The sequence below is a fragment of the Perognathus longimembris genome, chromosome 9 (genome assembly GCF_023159225.1).
Source record: "Perognathus longimembris pacificus isolate PPM17 chromosome 9, ASM2315922v1, whole genome shotgun sequence".
Lineage (NCBI taxonomy): Eukaryota > Metazoa > Chordata > Mammalia > Rodentia > Heteromyidae > Perognathus > Perognathus longimembris.
The window spans coordinates 68,783,752-68,806,915 of record NC_063169.1 but is presented as its reverse complement, the minus strand read 5'-3'; the positions used below and the strand labels follow the sequence as shown (position 1 = coordinate 68,806,915).

The window sequence follows — 23,164 nt, the reverse complement described above, 5'->3', positions numbered from 1 at the left end:
CATTAGTCTGCTTTGTTTTAAGAGAAATAGATGCGTTCGGAGACATGCGAAGGAACCTGAATCGGGACAAGGAGAGCAGGGAGCTGGGGCCCGGGTTCTATTATAGAGAGCCAATGGGGAGATGACCAAAGCTAGCTGATAGAGATACCACGCATTTATCACATACCCCGGGACTGGTAGGACCAGAAAATAAAGGATCCTCTGCCTGCTCCACTTAGCCTATCCCATGAAATCCAATTTATTTTGTGAAAGGACCTAAGGCATGTAGCCGTTCGAATGACTGGTTTGGTGCATAATAAACTCCCAAACCTATTAATAGATTTGTGATAGCCTGAATGTTGATTTATTGGAAATGTCACTCCAGCCCTTGCCCATTTATTCTTCAATCTCATATGTGCTAAACGTGCTGGGCCTCTCAAGCCTGGTTCCCTGCCCTCCAATGGGGTGGGACCAAATTTTCCCTGCAGCAGGTGGGCAAAGGAGCCACTCAGCCCGGGAAGAGAGAGAGGGTTCGGAACTGGGGTGGGGACCTGAGGTGATACCTGAAGACAGCTCTGGTCCCCGCAGCTGGGATCGCTGCTGGCATCTAGTGGACAGAGCAAGGGAGCTGCTGAACCTGCGGCAGAGCAGAGGAGAGGCCCACCGCACACACTGCCTGGCCTCCTGGTCAATTCCCCGGGGTGGGAAGCCTGAGTCTGCTTCCTGCACCTGTCCCGAGGCATGCTGGGAAAGCGGCTGTCACCCCGGGAAAGGGGTGGGGCACTGCACTGTTCTTCATGTAGAACCTGCAGCAGGCTTCCTAGGTGTGATCACAGAGACACCGAGAACAATAAAGGCTTTCTTCCGCGTGGCGGACCCAGCTGGAGGTCCGCACGTCTCAGCATTCAGGATTGAAAATCAATTGTAGATATTCAGAGAATGACCCCACTCGGAAATCAGAAGACTCCTTTACATTCAGCTCTCGCCCTGATCGCATATGATGCCAACCCCAGGCCCCCGGAGAAAGTGACATAGACCACCTTGAGTCACAGTCCAAGAGACAGCTAATTTGCCAGCTGCAGGGGATGTGGTTTTTGACACGATGGCGGAGTGGTGATCATGCCACGGGATGGTACGCTGAGATCGACGCAGGTCCGTGTAAGATTGGTTCACCCTTCCCCAACCTCAGAGATGAAGTCTGCAGGGATGCGCGGGCTAGCACACGGGGCTAATTCACAATTAATCATGACAAATCTTTTAACCACACTCAATCTTTCATGGATCTTTTGGGGGTGGGAGTGAGGGGCTCAAATGGAGTCCTCCCACATACTTGTGTTACTATTGATAAGCGCTTTGAGTTTGATCCACAGTCGGTTAGCCTGTGCTTATGGAAATAGTGAGCTTTGTTTTCCATAACACTCAGCATCTCCATTAACAACATTAACAACGTTCAAGTCGTTTTTAAACACGGGTGTCGGTTGTGGTGAAACGGAACCATCATCTGTCTCCTGGACGTAGAGAAACCTGCTGGAGAGCCTCTGTGAATTTTTTCTCCTGAATTCACTCACAAAACCAAAATCACTTTCAAACTTAAAAAGACTCAGGGAGTGCAGAACAACTCTGAAATGCCAGAACGGGTGATGAAATTCAGTGAGGATGCTGAGGAAGTCTATGGAAATGCTCAATGAGGAGACGAGGTTAAATATACCACACAGCGACTGGAAAACTAAGCTAAATGCTTCAAGTGCTTATGGAAGGCAAACTAGAAATCTATTATAAGAAGTCCTTTTGCTTTAATATCAGAAGGTAGTAGAGGTCCTCTAGGAAGCCGTCCTAACAATTCAATTCACCTTTGTGTAATAAATAAATAAATACAAGACCTAGACACAATGCCAGAATCGCAGTGATTAGCCACATGCTAGCTTGCATTGTTTGGCTGTTTTCAAGGTAACCAACTTTGTACCCAGACCAGCCTGGGCTTTAATCCTCTTATTTGTGCTTATCACTCCTATGCCCAGCTGTGGAGTTTCACAACTTTTTTGAAACCTTGGCTACTATCCCCAACCCTCCCTTTCCTCCCAAGTAACTATGATTATAGGCTTGAGCCACTGCACCCAATTCCTGCAAATATTCTTTAAATGGTCGGTAAGGAATTAGAAAGTGACTAGAAAATATCATACCAACTAAAAAATGACTATTTGAGCCGTAAAACCTTGAACTTATCATTTGATATGAAATCTAGTTGAATTACATTATTTAAATTATTTTTGGTATTGATTTGTATCATCTGTTTCAACATGGTTTCCAAATGCGGATATATCATATTGGTTATTTAATAATTGCAGTTCACATAAAGCATTTCTTAGAAAGTTTTTACTTTGAGAGACTATTGAATCCACCATTAGAAATTAAGAGATTATTAATTCCCCCTCCCTCTTCCCATGAATATATTTACTTGCCATGCATTTTCTAAAGTAATGCTAACTGGAAATTTGCTTTCTTTTGTCTTTCTCCCTCTCTCTCTCAACCTCTCTCTTTCCTTTCTTCTTTTCTTCCTCCCAAACTTTCCTTCTTTCTTTGAAAACGTACCCAAACCCACTTTTTGTGACCAAGAAGAAATCGTTTTTCTAGCACCGGGGGGGGGGGGGGGGTGTTGTGCTGAGTTAGAAGCATTCTAGGACCAAGCAATAACGATTAAGAAAAGAAAACAGTAAGAGTTTATCCCCAAAGCCATGATTAAATGACAGCTGCTTCTGCCTTTTGTATCTTCTCTGCCTATCCCGTTTTAGAGCTGAATGTTCCTTTCAGGACCCTTTCCTGCCTCTGTACCTGGGGCATTGGGCTGAAGAAAGGTAAAGGCGTTTCCTTAGGAGAGGCAAACAGCAAGGGAGAGGTTGGCAGGGTTTCTGGAGAAAAACTAGGTGAGTTTAATTGGATGAGTGTCTAATAGCATATCCTATGACTGCTGGATAGCTATAAGGAATATGTACAAAATAGGTCGACAGTGGCATGCAACATTTAATTTTAAATATTATTTGATTCAAATAATTTGATTTAACTATTTATTAGCACAAATAACATTTAATTCGAAGCCCTGCTCTTGGCTTGCATATCCTAAGTGCTCTGTGACGGGCGGAGTCCAGGGCGGAGTTCAGGGCGGTACCTTCTGCTGCTCAGAGCCAGGTGGGCTGCTCCCCTCGCGCTGTTCCGGATGCTTCTTTGCAGGCCTGGTTACTATGGCAGACGCCCGCCGCCCCTTCAGCTCAAGTTTCCAGTAACTGGGTGGTTGCTGGTGCGTGGCTCGTGGAAGTGGAGCTTCCGGGGCCAGCCGTGCTGTTCTCTTCCTTGATAACTCACTCTTCTGCGCTTGTGCTGGTTTCAGGTCAGGAGGGAAGTTTCTGGATGTCCTTCAAGGGAAACCTTCACTTCCCGTGTAACAGTGCAATGCCCTGGACCTCTTTGCTTGAGCGTCCCTGCTCCACGTCTTTCTCTTCTTTTCTTATTTTAATTTTTAAAATTATCTTCAAGTAGTTGTACATGGGAGGTGCCATTTCACAGAGCAATGTATGAATATAACGCATCTTGCCCAGGGTCACCCCTTCAAGATTCTCACCCCCCTGACCCACCCCTCCCCTTGCTTTTCTTACTTTCCCTTGAGAACACAAGGAATTCTTGACTGCATTCTCTCTCCCTTTCCCCCCTTCTTCATCTACCTTTCTCCCCTCGTCCCCACCCATTTCCTGGTGCTGATTTTGTTGGGCTTTGCCCTGATCTTTCTAAAAAAAATTCTATTATTTGAGCTCTCCATGGAGTCCCCTCATTTGTAACCACCTGCACCCCTGCTTGGTGACGTTCCACAAAGGGTTCCGTGTCCTAAAGCTTGTCTGTGTCCTGTAACAATGTACTCGGCTCCTAAGGCCCAAATACACCCCGGAACTATCAATCTCCAAAACAACTTGGGAACGCAATGTGAATAAGACCAATAGAGTCCACGTGAATAATACCAATAGAATCGAGTGCTGGTTTCTGGCATTTCCCGTGATGTTTAAGCAGGATGCTTAAGCTGTCACTCTCCTCGTGTGTGAGATGAAGGAAGTAAGAAGCATCTTCCTGAGTAGTTGGAGTGGTGATACGGGAAGGCCAGGCGGAAGTCGTGAGTGTGCAAGAGTTGCACAGGGCCGTGGGCTCCAAGACCCCTGTGACGTTTGGCAAGGTGCTGCCTTCGTCTTGAATTGCCAGCGAGTTTTTAGATAAGATAGCTCTGTTTACGTTTTTCCGCTCTGCTCCTCAAATTATGTAGTCGGGATAAGCAAGGAGATGTGGCAGGGATGATGAATACAGCACTTTAGAATACCAGCAGCTTAACACAAGAGAAACCTATTTCCACACACACACACGTCCCAGGATGAGGAGGATTGCTTTCAGCCAGGTTTCCACACTCTCTGCACCAAAGGGAAAGGCGCAAAGTACAGTGCTCTGCCCCCCGGGGGAGGGGAGGGGGGGGAGGGGGGCCACCGGCCACTTGGGCTTGAAATTCTCGGTGCGCTGCACGCACACCTTACGGGCTGGCCTTGGGGGCTGGGAGAGCGGCCGGTACCGGGTGGCTGGGTCCGTCAGAAGAGGCGGGGCCGTGAGTGGAGCCCGCAGGGCCTCTGCTCTGCGTGGCCTCCCCTGCGAGGGCGCATCTCAGAGTTCACGGCCCTCCCTCCCGAAACCACGTCGGAGCGAACCGTCCAACAGGAGGACGAGCCGCAAGCTGCTGCTGCTTCCCCAGCAAGTTCCGGCCTCTCCTGGCTCGGCTCAGCAAGCCAGCGCTGCACACGCGGGAACACGGTGGAGAAGGACGAGTTAACATAGTCACAGGTGACTCCACTACCCTTTTTTGTTTTTTTTTTTTACTTTTCGTTAACCTTTCTGATATTTTAAAGACACATCTCCATACTTGAATGATTCAAAACTATTTTTAAAAGATATAGTTTAATTTGTACAGTGTTGTACTGAATAGTGTATTCTAGGTGGGACTATCCAGTCTAGGTATAATATACCTTTATTTTTTTTATTTATTTTATTTTTTTTTTGGCCAGTCCTGGGCCTTGGACTCAGGGCCTGAGCACTGTCCCTGGCTTCTTCCCGCTCAAGGCTAGCACTCTGCCACTTGAGCCACAGCGCCGTTTCTGGCCGTTTTCTGTATATGTGGTGCTGGGGAATCGAACCTAGGGCCTCGTGTATCCGAGGCAGGCACTCTTGCCACTAGGCTATATCCCCAGCCCATAATATTACCTTTAAAGGTCATACTTACGAGATACGATCACATGGTGTATTAAAGGCTTATTTTCCCTGCCTCAGACCCCATAGTTTGGTTCCATAGGTAGCATCTTAGACATTATTATGACAAAAGCACATATATAAATAAGACCCACTTGATTGTATAAAATCTATGCGTAAAATGTTTTAATTGTTCTACGTATGAATAGATATACTGGAACTATATGTTATGAATATATAATAGTTGCTATAATTTAGGAGTGTATTATAATTTATGAATATGTGTCCTTTACGAACATATCGTAATTTGTTGAATGAATTCCCTATGCATAAAATGTTTTGCTATTAGAAGAAACACTGCAAAAAATATTTTTTGCATAAAGCTCCATTCATTTATCTCCTTAGAATACATTATCAGAAGAGCAAAGTCTTGTTGTAGATTTTAAGTCATTGTACAAATTTAGCATACACAATGATCACATCTCAGCCTTTTTTTTTTTTTTGGCCAGTCCTGGGCCTTGGACTCAGGGCCTGAGCACTGTCCCTGGCTTCTTCCCGCTCAAGGCTAGCACTCTGCCACCTGAGCCACAGCGCCCCCTCTGGCCGTTTTCCATATATGTGGTGCTGGGGAATCGAACTGAGAGCTTCATGTGTAGGAGGCAAGCGCTCTTGCCACTAGGCCATACTCCCAGCCCCACATCTCAGTCGTTTTATTAATACTTGCATTGAGCTTATTTATCGTCCTATTTGAAAAATCACTGCTAATTATTTAGCGAGAGCCCCAGATAGCTATTATGACAATTACATTCCAATTGTTCTTTGGTAGGCACATTTAAGTTAATTCTTATATGTAAAGCTGAGGGAATGGCATATAGTAATCACTGATATTGATGACTGCATAGGTACTCCATACTTATGTATTTTATTAATGAGTAATATAATTACATGACTACCCTGGTTTAATTACACACTCCAGCAGAAACCCTACTGCGAGGAGAGGCAAAATGTCTGCAAATCAGAACATGAAATTAAGGAACTACAGAGCTAGAGGAATGAAAAACACACTTCCTATTGGTCCAGAGCAAGCTGGTTTATGCTATTGTTCTGGAGTGCCTACTTGCACGTTTCCTTCCAATCTTAAAGTTGATCAATTAAACGATGATATGTTAAACTCACGAATCGATACACCAGGTCTCAAATCTGAGGAAAGACGTCTGTGTCCGCTGTCATCTGATTGTCCTCCGAGTGGCTCGGATGCAGTACCGCGTGGCCGGCCCTGGAGTGGCTCGGATGCAGTACCGCGTGACCCATCCCAAAGCCCACTCACTGCAGTACAGCTCAGGCTTCACCGAGAATTTACTCCCCAGACGAAGCTGCCGACCTAAAGCCACAGCTTTCGCACGGTTCTTTGCCGTTTCTGAGGCAGGTCCCCACCGCCTGCCTGGACGGTCTGTCTTGGCAGGCCGCTGTCAGTGTAGGGGGCACTCTGCTTCCCTCTCAGAATGTGCTGGAAAGCCAGGAAGGCCCTTCTCCAGCACTGAGTGGTGTGTTGGTTGTCAGTGTGTGAGCAGGCCATTCTCAGTGCTTATGCTCTTGCTTCAGAGAACACATCTGTGTAATCTTGCTAACTTTATTTACCCACTGGACATGCAAAACAAAAGTACTTCTTAAAAAGCATTCCAATAACAGCAGACCACTGCTGTGTTCATCTGCACTGTCTATGGTCTCGTCCTAAAGTTAGACAAAATAGTGTCCTTCTACCACGTTCCAAACTAAATTAAGGAAGGAAGGTCATTGTCGTTACATGAATTCATTAACCATGTTCTCTGTGAAATCCTCAGTCTTTTCCAGCCCAGTTCAAGGTCCTGTTAGCCTGCGAGAAGAGCCACGAGATGTTTTTAACGCTTTGAAAGCAAAGCATCCTTTTGCGATGCTGGGTGGGAAATGCCAGGAGCAGAATGTTCTCGAATAATTAAGCACGCTGGTGAGTGAAGTGCTCTGGGCTCTTCCTTGGATGTCTGCTACCAGCATCATCGGAGTTCATTAGCAGGCGTAGGACTTGCTTCCTTCCCTGTCCTCTTTCCTAATTAGAACCGCATGTATTGGCTGGCATGAAAGTGGCATCGCCCCAGCTCGCCCGCTGGTTATTCCGATAGCAGTTCCTGCAAGCGGGCTCTCCATTTCCATTCCCTTCCTTTCCATGCCAGAGAGCTTCCTCTCCAAGCAGTGAGGCTGTGGAGCCTGCTCTGGCTTCCGTTGTAATTCTGGGGCGCCCCTGTCACAGGCAGAGAGTGTGGAAACCCCACACGACTTCCTGCACATCCCTCGTCTCCGAACGCCAGTGGCCACGGCGACGGTGTGGCGTGGGCTGCCGCCACGCCCGGCCTCCCCGACCGCAAGCAGCCGTTCTTTGCCTGGAAGCCATGGCGAACGGCCCTTCTAATCACCGCATCGACAACGGGGCGTCTTAATAACATCTCCCGCTTAAAAACAATGTGTCCCGTGAACTGGAGACACAACCGTTGGGCACAAGCTTTGGAGGTGTCTGAATTGCACATGCTGTCCCCGTTTTCTTTCCGAACATACCCCTGTTATAGCTGTAAATATCATCCCACGAATAGGACCTCAGAGGAAAATTACTAAGCATAGCTGAGATCCTTTCATTTGGGGCTTTTTTTTTCACAGATTTGTTAGAAGAGGCAGCTTTACGTTTTCTGTCGTTCTGTTTTTTGCTTTCCTGATACAAATTCTGCGATGACTGTGACGTTCTGGGGCTTTCTCCGCCGTGGCTGCACCATTTGGCAGTTGAGGAAAACTCTCAACACTATCTTGAATAGTACTTTTTAAATAGATGAAATAAAATGGTTATAGATGAGATTCAAAAAGGAAATGTGAGCTACTAAATAATAATAAAAATGGACATTAAGATGTGCTCCTTTATTAACCCTTTAAGTAACAAGCCAATACATTTAAAATATAAAGTGTGACTATCCCTTATCAGAAACGGACCAGGCCAGCAAGCCTAGCACTGAGCTGTAAACCCAAGAGGTTGAAACAGGAGGATGGTGGCTTGAGACCAGCTTGGGTTGCACAGTGAAACCCTGGCAGACAGAAGGGGGTGGGGGGGAGGAAGAGAATAAGGGAGGAAGGAAGAAAGGGAAAAGAAAAAAGAGATCAGAGGAAGAAGAGGGCAAAGGGGAGGGGAGGGGAGAGGAGGGGAGGGGAGGGGAGAGGAGAGGAGAGGAGGAGAGGAGAGGAGAGGAGAGGAGAGGACAGGAGAGGACAGGAGAGGACAGGAGAGGAGAGGAGACAGGAGAAGAGAAGTTCATAAGGCAAGGAGGGGGGGAGGGGAAGGGCTTGGTCTATAAATATTTCAGAATTGGTATTTTTCCGGGAGGGGAATATTCGCCTGTATATAACGACATGTGTAGGGGATGAGAACCCTGTCTAAACAGAAAATTCACGTTTGTTCCACGGACCCTTCCATACATAGCCTGCTGGTAATTTTATACACTATTTAAAAAAATAATAATTTTGGGGCTGGGAGTATGGCCTAGTGGCAAGAGCGCTTGCCTCCTACACATGAAGCTCTCGGTTTGATTCCCCAGCACCACATATATGGAAAAAGGCCAGAGGGGGCGCTGTGGCTCAGGTGGCAGAGTGCTAGCCTTGAGCGGGAAGAAGCCAGGGACAGTGCTCAGGCCCTGAGTCCAAGGCCCAGGACTGGCCAAAATTAATAAATAAATAAATAAATAAATAAATAAATAAATAAATAAATAAATAATTTTGTACCGGAAACCATTTCCTGCTTGTAGAATTTTCCACTTATGGAATTGTGTCGGTGTTCAGAAAGTTTCTGCCTTAGAGCGCTTTGGTTCCCCCCGATCGGTCGTCAGCCCCGCTGCACGGGTAGGCTACAGCTGTGTCTGGGGTTTGGAGTAGGTCTCTCAGAACGGAAGAAGGGATGTTGCCTAGTTTGATTGAGCTCGTTAAGTCACCCAGTCACCTTTGACGCCTCGCCTTCTTCGCAATGATCAGAGCCCGTTCCGAGTGGGAACTCACTATCTGGGCCCCCAGTTTGGGACAGTGGGCCCCGTTCCGAGTGGGAACTCACCATCTGTCTGGACCCCCAGGGTGGAAGAGTGGACCCTCCTTGCCACCCCGCCAGTTTGCAGTGGCATCACAGAAGTCGACAGGGCAAAGGTGGGCGCCGAAACCTATTATAAACTAACGTCGTAAGGGGCACGGAGGAATAAAAATACCTGTGATTCTTATGACAAGTTCGCAAATATTATTGACCTTGAGGGCTGTGTTTACCACGGAAGGAAGCCGGGCGCCGGGCTCGTGCTGGTGATCCCAGCTATCTGGGAGGAGACCATAGGATCTGGGGTTGAGGTCCGCCCGGACAGAAACGTCACCAATAAGCTGGCTGGGGCCGCATGCGCCTACCATCCAGCGGTGCAGGAAGCAGACAGAGGGGCCACGCAAAGTCCAGAGCAGCCCGGGGCATCCGTGGGAGAGCCCCTCTTCGAGAAGTAACGTCTGAGAAAGCTGGAAGGAGTAAGGGCATTGGGGGCAGGTCGTGCCTATAATAGTAGCTGCTCAGAAAGCTGGGAGCTGAGGATCACAGTTCAAAGCCGTCCTGGGCAGGAAAGTATATAAGATTCTTATCTCGAATTAACCATCCCTTCAAAAAAAAAAGACGCAAGAAGTGGAGCTGTGGTTCGAATGCCAGGTTTGCACACACACACACACACACACACACACACACACACACACACACACACACACTGAGAGAAAGCACCCAGGCCCAGAGTTCAGCACAATACTGATGATGGTGATGAGGGTGGTGGTGATAGAAGGAAATGTCAGAGTCAAGGGCTGGTTCATGAAACCAGATAGGTAACTTGTGGTCATCTAAGTAAAAGAATCCCATGGCATTTTCATGACTCTACACAGAAATGCTGCCATAACTCTCGTCATTGCGTGCGTTGTTGCTAAACCAGAGCGCTCGGAAGTAACAGAGATCTTACAGAAACCCCAGGAACGACGCTGATCTGCAACAGTGTGCAGTGCTCGTAGCATCAGATCATCCGTGACTTCAGGCTATTGGGAGCGCTCTGTTTCCAAGTTGTTTCAAAGATGCTTAAGAGGATGGATTTCTTGTCAAGGGCAAGAGACAGTGTTTTCCTTTTTTGGGGGGGTGGGGGGAGCTCACTTTCCTTGAGTGGCTTTGAATTCCAATCCTCAGGTCTCAGCCTCTTGAGTTGCTAGGATTGCAGGCGTGAGCCACCGGTGCCTGGCTCGGCTCGTGTTTTTCCATTCTATGGATTGAAGATGGGTTGTTTCCGTCTGGCCTCGTTTGGTTTGCTTTTTGTAGCCTTACAAAGTCTGATCTGATTGATACTGGCATTATAGGAGGCACTTGTTGGTAGATTTAACATTACAAACAAATATTTTTCTAGGTATAATCTGTTTCTAAGTGTCTATTTGTTGAAAAGAAAACCAAGTGTTCATAACCCAAACACACAGAAATGTACATTTAGCTACTTTTTGTTGTGTTTCTAGACCTTTTTACATGATGATTTTTCTATTTCTGTCGTTCCGCTCTGTGTCCGTCTTCCTCTGCCACCGCCTTTGATGAGTGATTAAACCCAGTCCGAAAGTCCGAAAGACGTGGCGACAAGGACACCAGGTCCTAGTGTGTCACCCCTCAGGGCTTAACGGATCTGTCGAGCTAGAGAGCGGCCTGATAAAGTAGCGTCTGTCCGCAGCCGTGGGGAGCACAGCTTCACAGGGACCCGCGAGCCAGATCTCACTTGGGATTCTCCAGCTCCTCACCCCTCTCCACCAAAACCGGGCACCCGCGTAACGGACACCGTGCCTCCGGAAGCTCGCCGGCCCTCGGGCTCTGGCGGGCGTGCCACCGGGGCGGTCAGCCCCGGAAGGAGAAACTGAGGCCCACTCCAACCCAGCACCCCGCCTGGGACCGTGTGGCTCGGGAGCCTGGAACCTGAGTGACTCACACGCGTGGGTGCCACGTGGGCCCCGCTGTTACCCCCCCCCCCCAGTCTCTGCCTTTCCAGAGGGCGGGAGCCAGAGGAAGAGCCCCGCAGAGCACCCACTGACCGGGAACAGCACGGGCAGCGAGGGCTTTGCTGCGACTCCCGAGCGGCCCTGTGTGGGCTGAGCTCCGCCACCTGGCAGAGTGGCGGGAGTCCCCCTGCCACCTCCAGCAGGAGAGGCTGGCGCAGCCATCAGAGAGCTGAGGACTCCGGGAGTTAGAACCCTCATGACTCTACGACGCTACGTGGACTTGTGTAATCAAAACATAGACGCACGCACACACAAAGTTACGTGCGTGTGACACACACCGAGCCCCACGGTTTCGGCGTGGGTGAAGGCGCCCAGCGCCCCGCGCGGAGCCCGGCACGGGAATGGGCCTCCCGCGTGTGTGGCGGGGAGCGCGCTGGCCTTTCCTCCGCGGGGACGGGGGCAGGTGTTTGCACAGGGTTCACCTCCTGGGGCCGCTGGACGAACGAGAGGAACTCGTGTCCGCGAGGATGCTCAGCACCGCCAGGCCACGTTCACCGGAAGCGCTCTGGACCACGCGGCGGCGACCCAACAGAGCCTCTGCCGCCGCGGGGGACAAGGGGGAAGGACCGTGGTGTTCCCGCAGCCCTCGCAGGCTGATCTGTGGGCGCGGCCCCCGGGGAGACCACGACAGATCAGTGCTAAGACTCTGGGGAACAGTGGCGTTCCACGGGCCCCCTCCTCTGTCCTCAAAATCAGCAGTGCAATCTCTCTCTCCCCCCCCCTCTCTCTCTCTGCCCCCTCCCTCTCTCTGTCCTTCCTTCCCTCCCCTCCCCACCCCTTCTTCCCTTTCCCTCCCCTCTCCCCTCCTCCCCTCCCCTCCTTCCCCCCACTCCCCTCTCTCAGGGTTCATTTTGTCTTGGTTGTCTCCTCTTTGACCAGACTAGAACCGGAAATCGATTTCTCTTCTTTTTAACTTTTTAGCCTGAACTTTCCCTACCTTTTTTTTTTTTTTTTTTTAAGGCAGAAGAAACAGAGTCAGGATGTATTCACTGGGGAGAGGAGTGATGTTTATTTAGTAATCGTCATCTCAGTACTTCCCACGGTGTTATGTGGGGGGGGGGGGGGGGGCAGGTGCCCCGACGGTGAGGCTTTCGAATGCACAGAACGGATGATGCAAGCCAGGTGCCTGTTGGCAGCAGTGGCTCTCTTCCCCCCGACCCCTCCCAGCACGCGTGGCGTGACCATGACGGCCGGCACAGCCTCTGTCTCTCCTGGCCGGCTTCTCGGCACCCTTGGAGACTCACCTCAAGCGCCCTCATCTCCAGAGGCCTTTCCTCTGCCCCAGCGCGGACTCAGCCCCTCCCAGTCTGCGTTTCCCTAGCAGTCGGCGTGGTGACGCTGCAACTTGGAGGCGTGGTACCGACATGAGATCTGGGGCTTCTCCTGTAGGCTGGATGCTTAGCCAGAGCTGCTGGTCTTGGTGATCCTTATGGGTTTGTATGCCCAGCACATACGAGAACTTGCTAAGTGTATGAACTCATTAGAAGTTAATGATTTATGTGCTCCATATGGGCTGGAACTGCACCCGTGTTCTATAGGTCTACATTACAGTGCCAAGCACGGAGTCTGTCCTCAATAATATTGATTGATGAACGAACAAATGGATTATGGTGAAGACTGAAGGGCATGGAGGGAAGAAGAGTCTCTCTCCAAATGGCACTTTCCCGGCACACAGAAAAACACAACTATCCATCAGCACAAATGGTTCCCTCCGCAGCAGGACTCGCAAGAGAAGTGGCGAGAGAGGCTTCTCAATCCACAGGCAAACATGACAAGGAGGATGGGACTGGCAGCGAGCAAAGCGTGGGTCTGGGAGCTGAGACACCAGCCGATGGGGTTGGATTGAAACAAAGCAAAGCGATGCAACGCTACCGAACTTTTTCTGGGTTGCACAGAAAGGAAAGAGCTTATACATAGGCCGGGAACCACCGTTGTACCAAGAAACCCCTGAAATTGTAGTATATTTGATGTATTTGGGATAAACCCCTCAGCCGCGTGTCAGAAAGCCTGCCCACGGGTGAGTGTCAGTACCCGCTACAGACACACAGCACACATGTGTCTCCCTGGGCCATCCTCTCTCTCGGAGCGAGCATCGGATCTCAGAGCCCGACGGGCTTCCGTTGTTTTTCATGGCAGGAATGGGATGGTGTGTGGCTCCTCTCTTTGACACTCTAAGGAGCTGGGCTGGGGAGTGAAGCGCTCTGCGGGAGGCTTGGGGAGCACCGAGGAGCTCCTCGTTTCCACTGGCCACCAGCCCACCCTTGGCACCGCTCTCCCAGGCAATCCTTCAAGGAGGGAAGCGGAAAGACAACGCGTTTCCCTTCACTCTGCTTATCCTTGCTCTGGCTGAACTCGTATCATGACGTTAAGGAATGAATAGAAGACAGAGGGGATCACGGGTCTCCCGGGGAGAGACAGCAAGTGAGCTAATCGATCAAAAGAATGCACATTAGGATCCTCAGGCCCTGGGTGGGTGGTGACATATTCTTGTCACAGGACTGTGACACACCAGGGGACTGTTCTCACCAAGGAATGGGAAAATCCCACACAGTGGAAGGTGAGGTCTGGGTCTGTGGGCTTTGAATGTCTTTAAGTTTGGGTGGGGGCTGGGGATAGGGCCTAGTGGCAAGAGCGCTCGCCTCGCATACATGAAGCCCTGGGTTCAATTCCCCAGCACCACATATACAGAAAATGGCCAGAAGGGGCGCTGTGGCTCAAGTGGTAGAGTGCTAGCCTTGAGCGGGAAGAAGCCAGGGACAGTGCTCAGGCCCTGAGTCCAAGCCCCAGGACTGGCCAAAACAAAAAAGGTTGGGTGGGCCATCAAGTGCCTCTGTAGAACAGGCCGGAAGGCAAGTCCCACGCGGCCCTGCGGGCCTCAGGCAGCTGCCGGTCCCCAGCTCGGTCCACTGGAGGGAGAGGAGAGCCGGGTCCGCTTGCTGGGCTCTGATTTTGATCGATGGGTTTCTAGAGCTTAACTGGGAGCACGCCCCTCCCAGAGGAGACCCCACCGCCCTCCCTGCGTGAGGGTTCCTGCGAGGCCCCCAAAACGGTGGCCAGGGATCCAGCCTGCTCCGCTGCTGGTCTTTCACAGCTGGTCTCCGCCAGCAACCTCGAGGCGCTCCAACTTCCCGAGTGCCTCCCACGTTCCCAGCAGGCCCTCGCGCTCAGACACGCACAATGTGGTTGCGGTAGTGGAGGCTCAAACTGTTGTGGCAGGCCGGGGCAGGGCGTGTGCACCCCGGGAAGACCTGGGCCAGGCGTGTGCACCCAGGGCGGGCCTCGGCAGGGCGTGTGCACCCCGGGAGGGCCTGGGCAGGGCGTGTGCACCCCGGGAAGACCTGGGCCAGGCGTGTGCACCCAGGGCGGGCCTGGGCAGGGCGTGTGCACCCCGGGAAGGCCTGGGCAGGGCGTGTGCACCCCGGGAAGGCCTGGGCAGGGCGTGTGCACCCCGGGAGGGCCTGGGCAGGGCGTGTGCACCCAGGGAGGGCCTCGGCAGGGCGTGTGCACCCCGGGAAGACCTGGGCCGGGCGTGTGCACCCCGGGAAGACCTGGGCCAGGCGTGTGCACCCCGGGAAGGCCTGGGCAGGGCGTGTGCACCCCGGGAAGGCCTGGGCAGGGCGTGTGCACCCCGGGAAGGCCTGGGCAGGGCGTGTGCACCCCGGGAGGGCCTGGGCAGGGCGTGTGCACCCCGGGAGGGCCTCGGCAGGGCGTGTGCACCCCGGGAGGGCCTGGGCAGGGCGTGTGCACCCCGGGAAGACCTGGGCCAGGCGTGTGCACCCAGGGCGGGCCTGGGCAGGGCGTGTGCACCCCGGGAAGACCTGGGCCGGGCGTGTGCACCCCGGGAAGGCCTGGGCAGGACGTGTGCACCCCGGGAGGGCCTCGGCAGGGCGTGTGCACCCCGGGAGGGCCTGGGCAGGGCGTGTGCACCCCGGGAGGGCCTGGGCAGGGCGTGTGCACCCCGGGCGGGCCTCGGCAGGGCGTGTGCACCCCGGGAGGGCCTGGGCAGGGCGTGTGCACCCCGGGCGGGCCTCGGCAGGGCGTGTGCACCCCGGGAGGGCCTGGGCAGGGCGTGTGCACCCCGGGAAGGCCTGGGCAGGGCGTGTGCACCCCGGGAGGGCCTGGGCAGGGCGTGTGCACCCCGGGAGGGCCTGGGCAGGGCGTGTGCACCCCGGGAGGGCCTGGGCAGGGCGTGTGCACCCCGGGAGGGCCTGGGCAGGGCGTGTGCACCCCGGGCGGGCCTCGGCAGGGCGTGTGCACCCCGGGAGGGCCTGGGCAGGGTGTGTGCACCCCGGGAAGGCCTGGGCAGGGCGTGTGCACCCCGGGAGGGCCTGGGCAGGGCGTGTGCACCCCGGGAGGGCCTGGGCAGGGCGTGTGCACCCCGGGCGGGCCTCGGCAGGGCGTGTGCACCCTGGAGGGCCTGGGCAGGGCGTGTGCACCCCGGGAAGACCTGGGCCAGGCGTGTGCACCCCGGGAAGGCCTGGGCAGGGCGTGTGCACCCCGGGAAGGCCTGGGCAGGGCGTGTGCACCCCGGGCGGGCCTCGGCAGGGCCCCGATGGCCATGCCGGGAAGCAGGCCAGCCGCATGGGGCCGAGCATCCACGTCCGGCGTGGGGTCTGCTGGAGCAGAGCGGCCTTTGCCTGCACACATCCCGGGTCTAAGGGAGCTTATGTGTCGATTTGTAAACACCACCCTCAAACCCTTCTATCAACAATGTCTGGGTTCGTTGAATCAGCAGAATTCTTTACACTTTACCAAAGCAGATCAAAATGAATGGATGCAGAAAGGGCTATTTTCTAGATTCTTGCTGCCATAAAAATAACAAGCCAAACAGGCTACATGGTTTCGGCATCCGAGGATTTCTTTTTTTTTTAACCCATCGACAGCTGAGATAGAAAAGAACCTAAATGAACGAAATTAGTAAACGCCACAGGCACTGCCTAGAAGAGAATGCGCTACCAGAACTGAGTAGATCACTCGAGGGGTCGACAGAAGAGCGAGCTTCTGCAGAGGGACATGGCAGAGGGCCATGGCACTGCCCTTGAGGAGGGGCCCATGTGGACCGTTTAAAAGCCAGGCCCGAGGCTGAGCCCCGCTTCCCTGAGAAGAGGGCCTGGTACCTGCTGTCCAGGTGAGAGGCCAGCAGGAAGCAGAGCCAACGCGGAGGAACTTATACTCCCTGCCTGGAAACATCTATGTAACCGTTAGGTGGTTTATTTGTTCATAATTTACAAGAGATCTAGGGACCTGACTGTCAGAACTTGAGGGGAAGCTCGCTGTGGATCTGTTGAAGAGATCGCTGGTGCTTTGTGTTACCATTTGCCTGCTACTAAAAACCTCCTGGAGAACTGCCAAGAATTCCCCTCCCACATGATGATAGTGTGATTGGAGGATTGTCACGGAATTTGATGATATTTGGATGTCTGAAAAAACAACAACACATTCTATAGATAAGAAAAGATTTTAGAGCCTGTCTGGCCTTCTTAAATTTGCCTGATTCCTATGTGAGAAAAAAAGTAAACAATAACACGAAGTATTTGAGGATTTGAGCAGATACATGAATTAGGCAATGCAGGGTGGGGAGAGATGTTGATTATTTAGTTTCTGGGTTCTAAATTGCAGAGATACGGAAAACTTGAAAGGAGAAATTGAACAAATGAATCCTGAAGGAACAAAATATTATTGGCACCAAGCTACTGTCACTGTGTACAAAAGGAAATCTGTTCTTAGTTTTGAACTAAGATTATTGATTATTTTCAAATATGTCAACTTTGGTGAAGAAAAACATCTTCTGTGTGGTTTTCTTGCTGTCATTCTCTAGAGAATCAAAGTTGTATTTTCCAGAATATTTTAACAGCAATTTTCAACTAATTCACCTTATTTGCTAGCAAGTCAACTTCTGTTAACGACATATTACATTTTGATTCTTTTACATATATATATATATATAATTACTCCAGGGAAACAGTCAAAGTAGACCTTTTAACAAGAGTTAGAGGATATTTTCCCAGAAAGACATACTTTAATGACTGGTCAGATATACTAACCACCCTCTCTTTGCTTTAGGCCATATAAGTAATTTAAACACTCATTAGCTTCTAGGTAAGGTAATGAAAGAGTAGGTGGTAGGATATTAACTGGATACAAAATTGGGTCTTAAAATGTCTCCCCCTGTGGTATTTTGACAGAAAAATGCCAGGGATTGCCTGGAGACATGGGTCTTCCCTAGACCTGTGAGCAGAATTAGAACGCGGCATCGATAAAACGGTGAAATGTCGAGGACTGCACATTCACTTAGGATTTGGGCTAGATGGGAAATGGTCCATCCGTGCGATTGTTGGACTGAGATGAAAGTCATAGCTCATCAGGTGCTTGCTGTGGTAGGTACTTGTCATTGCAGCTTGCCGTATCACGTAATGTTGACTGATCCCCACTCCCTACATTCTGAGACACCCTCCCCCCTCCATTTGATTCTGAGAGCCTTTCTCATTTGCCTTTCCAGAACCTTCTGCTCCCATGCCTCACAGGCTACCTCCCAAGCATGTCTTCTGCCTCCACTGTAACTGTTGGTAGTTTCAGTGAGAAACCATGCCCACCTCGGGCTGTCTCATTTTGCTTTCAGTGGCTCTGCCTCCTGACGACAGTGGAGGTCTCTCTAATTAAACCATTCGTTGCCAGCATTCTACTGGCCATCTCTACTTGGAATTCTCATAAGAACTTCAAATGCAATATGACAATATTTGAACTCAAAGACATGGCAGTATTCAAAGTCATTATTCTCTACCTCTCTGTTACCTACAGGCAAAGCTGCCCTATTTGTCTCTTAGTCTTTGAGTGGTCCTCTAGGACCACACGATAGATCTTGACACCTACTTTGCCCATTATTCCCAAACAATGGCTGGCCCAGTCTTTAAGATCTTAATCAAAGGCACTCTACTCCATCAATGCGCAACCCCATCAATCCCTCGGACTACAATTCTGCTGTAAACTTTGCTTATGTTGCCTCCGAATCTGTCCTCTACTCTAAGCAGAGACCTTCTAAGCAGTTGGATCAATTACAATTGTTATTGGTTTCTAGTACTTCTATACTCCTTCCTGTTCACATATGATGAAAGTTGAATTATTGGATGGATGGATAGATGGATGGATGGATGGATGGAGGATGCTTGAGTCCAAGGAAAGAGGGGTATATGATTTGACAGGTAAATAGATCCTTCACGAAAACATAGCAGCCATTGTGTATCTAAAAAGAATAATATAAGCAGTTCCACATGCTGCTTCCCAGAAGCCATTTCTGCTGACCTCTTTTACTCCGAAATCTTCCATTAAAGTGATAACTCACTGGAAAGCCTTGAATTATGAAGGAGAAAGATACAAAGAGGAAACAATCAGACCATCATCAGGGTAGCAGAACATGCCAGTTTGACAGTATCTCAGACCGTGCTTCGTCTCCATGTACGGGGAAAACTCCAGACAGAGGTTAGAGAAACAGGAGCTCCAGGCGTGGAGACCCCAGCAGGCCTTGCCTCGGCGCCCTGCGGCCGAACGTTCCCAGGAAGCTGAGAGAGAGACCCATGGGATTCGAGAGACGCCCCCGGCTCTAGGAGCTCCTCCCAACCAGCATCGTGGTCCTGGGTCCCCGTGTCTTCCACGAGCGCAAGCCCAGCCCCCACAGACCCCTCCGCTGCGGTGGATTCTGGGATGGAAAGTCACCTGAAGTGTGCTCTGAGAACCTGTTCCTTGCGGGGGTGACGTCGTAAGTCCTTCGAAACTGCCTTTCCCGGAAAAGCATTGACCCCCGAGGTCTTCACGTGCGCTTCCCATTAGAAGGAGCATGGCTTGTGTCTGTCTCTGTCACTCTGAGACCCTGCAATCACCTTAGGTTCCAAGGAGAACAGCGTTCACCAAAACCAGAATGTTCCAGAACAGGACCCCCCCCCGCCCCCCCACCAATGAGGACAATAACTTGTAATTACCCCGGAGCAGGACCACTGCCAAGCAGCCCACGTTCTGCCTGGAACAGTTTAATCATCACACACCTTCTCACCATCTGCCCATCCCTCCCATATTTAAACCTGAAGCTTCTGCCTGTACCCTGAAGATGAACTGAAATGCTTACTCTGCCTTCCTCACGACGTGTGTCATGAATCTCCTTCCTCACCAGTCACCACTTTCTTTATTTGCTGGGTTAGAATGAGTACCCGCCGGACCTGACATCTTGGAATCCTGCAGCTCTCAGGACAGAACGATCACAGCAATTCCCGCAGATTGCAGTCTCAAAAGAGGACCCCACACTCATGTGTACTGCCACGTGGGGTCAGATGTCCAGGGTCACTGGACAAGGGGACAGATCTTACCTGCACTCTCGTGATCTCCTAGGGATGGAAGACATACGTCCACGGGTGGGGACCCAGAAGGTGGCGGGCACTGAGGGGAAAGGGCGCCCCCCCAAGTGGCCAGAGGAAGCGGGTTGGCCCTGCCTCACAGTCATGCGTGGTGATTTTGTCCTTGTCCTCCCTCCAGCTGAGATGCAGGGATTCGAGGCCATCAAATAATGATAGACACAGTAACATTAAAAAGAAATAGGAGCAAGATGCAAGTTGTAAACCTAGCTACGCAGGAGGCTGAGACCGGAGGGGCAGAGTTTGAAGCCAGCTTGGGCAGGAAAGACCATGAGATTCCTATCTCCAATGAATCACCAAGAAGCTGGAAGTAGAGCTGTGGCTCAAGGGGTAGAGCACTAGCAGTTGGTACAGAAGCTCAGGGACAGTGCCCAAGCCCTGAGTTCAAGCCTCGGAACCAGCAGCACCAGAGAGAGAGAAAAGGACAAGCACAAAATAGAGAAGGGATGGGGAAAGATGCGCAGGGAAGGGAAGGGAAGGGAAGGGAAGGGAAGGGAAGGGAAGGGAAGGGAAGGGAAGGGAAATGGCTCCCGGTGGTTGTAAAGTTCCGATCACTGTATGGTAGCAGGACAGCCGCAGGCTTGTCACTTGGCCTAACATCCACCAACGGCTGGGAGGGAAGGCTTTCTCCTCGCAGAGAGCGCAGGATTCCGCAGGCAGGGGCCGCCATGGAACCGCAGAATGCACAAAGCTGATCGTTCGCGGTGCCCACACTCCGCAGAAGGAGGAAACAGTTGTGTACTTTAAGCCCAACCTTTGTGCTTCTGTGTGAATTTGTTTTTTGTGTCTGGAAATGATCCTTTGCTAGTAAATCAAGGGCAGTTGTGCTTCGTTTAAATATAGGAAGGGCATCACTGATGTTTTCACATTACGGAGCGTTCGGCCCAAACACGGGCTCTGCGGTAAACAGCGTGCAGACGGGTTAGGAGACGGGTGGCGGTGGGGGCGTGGGGGGGGGGAAGGCAGCGGGAGGGGGCTTGGACAGGCGGTGGCCTCCTCCGGGGCGGGGCTGGGGCCCCCACAGCCCCCCCGGCTCTCGTCGGCCGCGCTGAGGGCCTAGCACACCAGGCCTGCCAGGCGCTCCCGGAAAGTGCTCCGCAATTCCCTCTGCTTAATAATTAACACTTCAGTCATTCCCTCCGATGATGATCATGATTAAAGCAGGCCGACGTGTGTCGGAAGTCGGTAAGTGGCACGGAGGACACCGGGCTTCTTTAAAGAGCCAGGTAGCTGCAGCGAGGCGGTGTCCTCCCTCGGCCGCTGGCTGCCAGGGCTTCCGCCAGGGGCTGCGCTCTGCAGAGGGGAAATCGGGATGGATGGGAAGCTGAGTTTCTCCTTCTCATAAATATTTCTGGGACGGGCCGCAGTGCTCTCTCTAGTCCTCTCTCCAGAGCCTGGGCAGCCCCGTCATTCAGAAGGTGGTAATTTTCTGTCTGAGATTTCAGCCCTTGTCACAGAATAACCCACAACCTCTGAAAGACCAAGCCACGATGTTTGCACGTCTTTTCATTATGAACATTCCCTCCCCGCGTAGGGGAAAAGGGAGGAAAAAGAAGAACACGCTTTTTTGACATCTGTGGGTGACCTGCTACAAAACCTTACAGCCTTCTTATTGTGCAATCTTAAATATTACAGTAATGCACAAAGGAAGCTAGTGATCTCTAATCATATCGCTTCTTTCAGAGCCAGCCTCTCCTCTAGAAAAACATTTGTACCCCACAGTACATTTTTATATTCCCTGATTCTGCTGCCTGCGTTTGCTTGAGTGTTCTGAGACACATATGTAGTATTTTGATCATAGAGCTATGTGAACTCGTCCGCCTACCCATCCGTCCCTTAGGCAATCATACAGTTGCTGTGGACATTGTGTCGATATATAGATGACGGTGATATCACTATGGCATCCATGGATCCTTGAAGAAAAAATGTGTTTGAATCTTTGAAGGTTAATTTGCAGAAGTAAATCCTGCCGGATACCAGTGGCTCATCACTGTAATCCTAACTACTCAGCAAACTGAGAGGCTGGAGCTTTGAAGCCAACTGGGCAGAAAAGTCTATGAGACTCCATGAGACTCTACTTAACTAGCAAAATACTGGGCCAGAGGCATGACTGAACTAGTCGAGTATCAGTTAACAACAACAACAAGCTGAGTGAGAGCAAGAGCCCCTGAGCTCAAGCCCCAGGTACTGGCTGGAAGAAGAAAGAAGAGGAGGAGGAGGAGGAAGAGGAAGAAAATCCTATTAACTTATTAGCATTGCTGATTCCTTTGGCATTTTGGTAAGATCATCTGCAGTGGGGGTATATTAGGGCTTGATGGTCACATGTTGTTACACTAGAGAAGTACAGTACTAGATTTCTGCATTGTCACCACGGCCTGTGCTCCCAGAAAGCATCAGAAACATAACGCGGTGGTTTATTATTGCTCTGGCCTTGTTCCCACACCTGAGACTACCGAGGGAAATCTCCTTTACTTCAAATCAGCTGATTTAGATTTCAGCCATAGCTACAAAACACCTCTACAGAAATACCCAGAGCGTTACTCAAATAACTGGGCTCCGTTGTGCAGCCGGCACAATTAACCAGTACCCACACTGGCCCCCAGCTCTGTCAGAGGCTGGGGAAAGTGAGGCGATGATAGTGTACATGTACACACACACACACACACACACACACACACACACACACACACAGTGGGAAAGCTTCTATAGAATGTCTGGGAGCAAGAAACAACTGATAGACCCAACAGTTTGAGCTGGAGTATTTGCCTGTTTTGATCTCTAAACCCTCAATCACTAAAGGAGATGGACTATTCTAAAATGTGAAGCTTTCACGGAATAAATTCCCTGAACTAAATAATCTTAGAATGTATGATTGAATTATCAGACAAGGCCATAATCTAACTAGATACATTTTAGTGTTTGAAAAGTTTGTGTGGTCCCATATAAACTGTGGCAGAATACATGATTTTATTGAGTCCTGTGATTCTGATATCTTAGGGAAACAATAGTACAAAATTTAATAAGTGACTTGGGTGGGTATTTCTAACAATCTGTAAGTAGTCCATATGCTTACAATTTTCTTCAATTTTAGAGTACAAAAGGGATATAGATTCAGTAGAAACTGTCCTTCACATTTTGAAATATGCTCTTTTCCTGAGCTATAGATACTTGATGCCAATATTCTAGAGTCTTCTGGGTTGCTAAGCTGTGCTGTTTGATGTTGGTAGGGTAAATGTATTGAGGGCATTTTTGACGCGTGGCGCTTTCAACTTCCGATGTGCCTGTTGGGATGTAGCCTCAGCTAAGCTGAGGAACATCTGTATCTACCATGGACCTGAAGTCAAGGGCAGCCACCCTGCTCCTCTCCAATGAATGAGAGGCATCTCCAAAGCAAGGAGAGATAAGACTCAGACCCACAAGGGGTG

At 50.9% G+C, this 23,164-nt stretch overlaps 1 protein-coding gene and 1 long non-coding RNA gene across 2 annotated transcripts in view; both read left to right on the top strand.

Annotated features, from left to right (window-relative positions):
- Nucleotides 1-23,164, top strand: part of Prkn (parkin RBR E3 ubiquitin protein ligase) — an 884,626-nt gene that overhangs the window by 809,018 nt on the left and 52,444 nt on the right. The window lies entirely within an intron of this gene.
- On the top strand, nt 790-21,230 carry LOC125357477. Its single transcript, XR_007212162.1, has 3 exons — nt 790-1,909; nt 14,190-14,193; nt 21,219-21,230. It is a non-coding gene; the product is annotated as an uncharacterized LOC125357477 (long non-coding RNA).